Here is a 5,791-nt window from a genome sequence, read left to right on the forward strand (position 1 = left end):
GGGGACTAAGTAGTACATAATGCATTTTGAACCATAGTTGGGCGCTTGGACCATAGTTATGGGAAATGACGGTACTATATTACACAAAAGAGAATAACATTATTCTAACAAATCCAAAATTCCAACACAAAATAATTAATTTACCAAACACAACAGTGTAGGCTATAGTTTTGTTCATTCTGTGTCAGCCTTGTCACTGACTTTTGGGCCTTCTCCACGAAACCTAATTATTTTCAAGCACACATGTCACAACAGAAATACGTTTGACTTGTGGTATTTTTATACAAAATTGTGCACCTACCCCTATAGAACAGGAATTAGTAATAAACTCATTTTTTTTTTACTTATGGAGTTTCTAAAAAAAACTATTCAATTACATAAATGGCAATGTGAAAAACACGGAGTTTCTAAGTGCATGTCTGCAACTTGAGTAACTGTCCTTGAACTTTATTTCAATATGCTCATTACGAAATGCTAGTCGCACTGAAATTGAACTTGCATAAAATCGAAAGGCATGTAAATGGGTATCATAAGAATGCGTGGGATAAAAATATCATTTTCTTTCGTTTTTCCAGTTAATTCTTGTCACTTATATTAGGTTTTGTATGAGTTTTTTCACACCAATTCTTGTTTTATTGCATAATTTTGATAGTCAATATTTCGCAATAGTACTATTGATGATTCAATATTAAGTTTTCAATTATTTTGATGGCAATCCTTGTGGTTTCAAGAACAGTTGGATAAAACACAGCCTTCTTATCGAGAAACTCATAATATGCTCATGGACTGCATAAAGATATTCATTGCATGAATTGTCTAGATTTTGGCATTCATAATGTATCAACAATGTTATGTAATTTCGTGTTGTTTTTTCCACGGCCTCGTGAAAATAGATGTTGAATATAACAGAAAATAATAAAACAGAGACCAGCCTACTCTGGTGGTCGGCAATTCTGACTACACTTCATGAGGTCACGGTTTCGATTCCCTGTTAGAACACAGGAATTTTTCCTTAAAGGGGAATGTTCCTGTGTTCATTCATGGTTTGGCAATTAGGTTAGGCTTAGGTTTAAGACCTTTCCTGGTACTTCATAATCATTCTATCATCGAGGCCATCATTTCATGTGTTTACAAAAATTATCTTGCGGTAGATTTCAAATTCAGTAATCCACATGCAATGATGTGGCTTTTTCAGTGTCTCAAATTCAGTATCGTACTAAAACAATCGTATTTACTTATGGTTTTTAGAGAACCCGGAGGTTCATTGCCGCCCTCACATAAACCTTCCATCGGTCCCTCCTGAGCAAGATTAATCCTGTTTCTACCATCGTATTCCACCTCCCTGAAATACATTTTAATATTATCCTCCCATCTATATCTCGGCCTCCCCAAAGGTCTTTTTCCCTCCGGCCTCCCAACTAACTCTCTATATGCATTTCCGGATTCGCCTATACATGCTACATGTCCTGCCCATTTCAGACGTCTGGATTTAATGTTCCGAATTATGCCAGGTAAATAATACAATGCATGCAGTTCTATGTTGTATAACTTTCTCCATTCTCCTCTAACTTTATTCCCCTTAGACCCAAATATTTTCCTAAGACCTTTATTCTCAAATACCATTAACCTGTGTTCCTCTCTCAAAGCGAGAGTCCAAGTTTCACAACTATACAGAAGAACCAGTGATATAACTGTTTCATAAATTTTAATTTCAAAGTTTTTTGAGAGCAGACTGGATGACAAAACCCAATAATAACAGGCATTTCCCATATTTATTCTGCGTTTAATTCCCTTTCAGTGTCATATTTGTTACTATTGCTCCAAGATATTTGAATTTTTCCACCTCTTCAAAGGATAAATTTCCAATTTTTATATCCATTTCGTACTATGTTCTGGTCACGAGATATAATCATATACTTTGTCTTTTCCGGATTTACTTCCAAACCTATCTCTCTACTTGCTTCAAGTAAAATTCCCGTGTTTTCCCTAATAATTTATTAATTTTCTCCTAACATATTCACGTCATCTGCATAGACAAGCAGCTGATGTAACCCATTCATTTCCAAACCCTTTCTGTTATCCTGGACATTTCTAATGGTATATTCTAGAACAAAGTCAAAAAGTAAAAGTGATGTTGCATCTCCTTGCTTTAGCTGGCAGTGAATTGGAAAAGCATCTGACAGAAACTGGCCTATAAGGACTCACTATAACAATCGTACAGGAAAAAAATGAAAATATTTCTCAAATGTGACAACGAATGGCTCACACTGCACGTCTTTTACAGAGAGATCAGACATGAGGTCACGACTTCGAGATCAACCAAGTTCCACATGCTGTTCATTAATACCTGTGGTATACAGCAATGAAATTATAACGCAAAGGCATTTTTTAACTCCTGGGTAAAGTAGAAAATATATGCATAATCATAACTGCTGTAGGAGGTAACTCACGTCATATCGCAGGGATGGATTGTGGGCATTGATAGGTAGCAGTGTCATTGACTTCGATGGGTACAGTCAAATGGGGATACTTTGACTATCAGGGAAACTTTGATCAAAATCCATATAATGTTTTTAGGCATATGCTATATCCTTGAAAACCAATGTAGCCGACTTTTTTTGCTGTAGAAGTTTTAGTATAATCCTCTAGATGGCAGAACACAGCAACTATTGATCTTCACACAGATGTCACTTGTAGTGAACCATGTGGCATACGATTCAGGCATGAAAAATATTATATGAAAAAAATCCATCTGTCGCCAAGAAACAAGAAGTCATCCAGCTGTGTATTTGTGTCAGGTAAGTACAGAAATTATTGCTTTCCCTCAGCTAGATGTAAATTTTATATACAATTTTTCACTAACTGTTATTTTTAAATTAAACTTAAGCATGTACATTTTTTAAGGTTATGTGGCTACTTTGACTGGGTGGTCAAGGTATCCCTATCGGTCAAAGTTATATCTAATGTATTATTTCTTTCTTCTTCTAGGTTAATATATTAATATGGGACGGACACAAATTTAAACCTGGCCCCTGTGTCTCGCAGTTATGCACAGTATACACAAGAAAATCTTGATGCTGCAATCTCAGCTATTAATAAAGGTAAACCTATTATAACAAACTGAAAAAGTGAGACTGACCTTGTTAAATAAATATTTTATAAGAACATTATATATATTTATTCAAAGCTATGTTCCCTTCATCTTTTCCAGGTCACATGTCAATCACAAAAGCATCAAAATACTATAAAATTGCCAAAGGGATTCTCATCAACGAAATAAAAAAGGATGGAGGCACAGTTGCACGCCCTTTGGTATTTTTTTAAATAGAAGAGAGATCCATGGCTTGTCATATGCTTACTGTTGCTCAGTGGGATTTCCTTTTGACAATCAAGACTTGCGATATCTTGCAAAAATGTACCTTGATAACTGTGGTCGAACCATTCCTCAGTTTGGGCATAACTTTCCAAGCAGTGAGTGGGCATGGCGCTTTCTTCAGAAACACAAAAGGGACTTATCACAAAGATTCTGCTAAAATCTGAAGAAATCGAAAGCTGCTGTAACACCTTAAGTCATGACCGATATTTCAACCATCTGCAGGAAATCCTACACGAAAATAATACTAGTGAAGAGCTTGTTAGTGTGCCTCCAGAGAGAATATTCAATTATGATGAAACAAATCTTGCACATCACCCTGCTGTGAAAGATGCATCTTCAAATGAGGAGTCAAATATGCAGAACGCATAAAAGAATCGTCCACGACCAGTATATCTCTGATATAGGCTACTGTGCCTCTGCTGCAGGCCAGCTGTTACTACCTTATGTTGTCTACAAGTCAGGGCACCTACGACAGACTTGGATGGAAGGAGGTCCACCATTCACAAGATACAGGCCTAATAGGAATCTGAGTGGTTGGTTTGATTCCGTAGTATTTAAGGATTAGTTTAAGAATTTGATCCTGCCACACACCAGAATTGTTCTCATTGGAGATAATTTGTCAGGCCATTTGACTCCTGATACAATATCACTGGCAGAAACAAATAATGTTTTGTTTCATTTGTATTCCCCTAAACCAGTGGTCATCAGCACTCGCTAAAATGTACAAAGGGTAAGCGGAGCCGCCCCATGTGCCCCATTGTGCAGCAGGAAGCGGTAGAGAGCATACCCACTAGCAGCTACGAGTGCACCATGGTGCACTGTGTTGTCCACGGGTAAGAGACGCTAGCCCCAGGATGCTCTGTGCTGACGACCACTGCCCTAAACACTACGCATATAACTCAGCATCTGGAATTTCCTTTTATGCACCACTTAAATATTGGCGGAAAACATTACATCAATGGAAAGGATCCAATCAGAAAAGATCCCAGATACTGTCAAAAGAAATTTTTTCCTAATTGCTGAAATCCCTCCACGAAAACGTGTATCAAGATGGTGTTTCTGACATCATTAGTGAATTCAAGAAATGTGACATTGCTTCTTTAAAGCAGACAATGCTACCATTGATCTTACTCAGGTGGAACGGCGACTGCATAACCCTGATCATCTTAAGTGAGTTTTCCAATTTATTCCAGAGAAGACTGAACAGTACAATCTTAACTGAATCAAAACTTAATAACATTATGTCATGGACATTATAAGGGCCTAAACTTGTCAGTTAAATTTTATCCTTTTTTATTTTTTGCATTTTTGTTCTGATATTATTAATATTGAATATGTTACATGATTTATATAATAATATTGTAATTTTGAGTCTTGATAGTATATGTCATAATGTTTTACTTGTTAAAATGCATTGATAATGTAATATATTTCCCAGATAACTCATTTTTATTCTCTTTCTTGAAATAAGTTTTTAGATGGTCAATGAATCCCAAATGAAAGGATACTTTGACCAGGTCATAAATACCAGAATGACTGCTCATGAGAGTTTCAGAATGAAATACAGTATTACCTTTAGTTATAACAATCATATGCCCAACATAAAGACTAAAATATGGAATAAGAATCTCCAGAATTCTCTGAACTTTTTAATTTTCTTAAAAAATTGGTCAAAGTATCCCTGTTTGATGGTACCATAATTATTATAGAGTCGAAGGATATGCATTAAAAAGTGGCAAAATATGCATGCATGCATGCATGCATGCCCTTAAAAATCAGAATACAGGCATTAAAAACAATAAAATATGCACTATTCTATTTTAAACAGTTTACTTTAATTTACCGTTCGCGTAATTAATACATACAGAATATTATCTCTTATACTTTTTTAAATTTGCATTGAAATTGGAGTGAACAACTACATTATACATTTACAAATAAGGCGATAAAGTTATGCTATTGTACACAAGAAACGTCAAGATCTGTGAAATTGGAGAAGCAATAAACTAGGCTACATATTTTTCCAAATTTTCAGTAAGATTTTCTGTTGTCGAAAATAATGTTTTTATAAGAATAGGGAAATAAAAACCTGAAAGGTTTCTTCCTTTCATTCTCTCTCTCTCTCTCCTTTTTTTTTTTTTTGGAGGGTGGGGGCAATGGGAGGGTAGTCTCGTCCCTACTCTACACCAGTATGGCTCATAGATGTCGATAGTGTTGAGAAGCGTAAACGAGTTAGAGATATTCAAAGTGCACCAAAGGCGGTGGGTACAACTTTATATATGTCCAGAACAATGAGCTTAATAACAGTACTTGTTCACTGTGGTGGCACCATTTGTGTTTTGTCAGATTGCAATAAGTTTAATAAAATTGAAAATTGGCTACACTGCCTCAATTTCACATTGCAATTTTCTATTT

General features: G+C 35.7%; 1 long non-coding RNA gene across 1 annotated transcript; it reads left to right on the forward strand.

The window, feature by feature from the left end:
• The first annotated feature begins 2,443 nt into the window (after positions 1-2,443).
• On the forward strand, positions 2,444-4,688 carry LOC138700216 (uncharacterized). The gene is made up of 3 exons (XR_011332304.1): positions 2,444-2,798; positions 2,989-3,101; positions 3,212-4,688. It is a non-coding gene; the product is annotated as an uncharacterized lncRNA (long non-coding RNA).
• Positions 4,689-5,791: the final 1,103 nt, after the last annotated feature.

The sequence above is a fragment of the Periplaneta americana genome, chromosome 5 (genome assembly GCF_040183065.1).
Source record: "Periplaneta americana isolate PAMFEO1 chromosome 5, P.americana_PAMFEO1_priV1, whole genome shotgun sequence".
NCBI lineage: Eukaryota > Metazoa > Arthropoda > Insecta > Blattodea > Blattidae > Periplaneta > Periplaneta americana.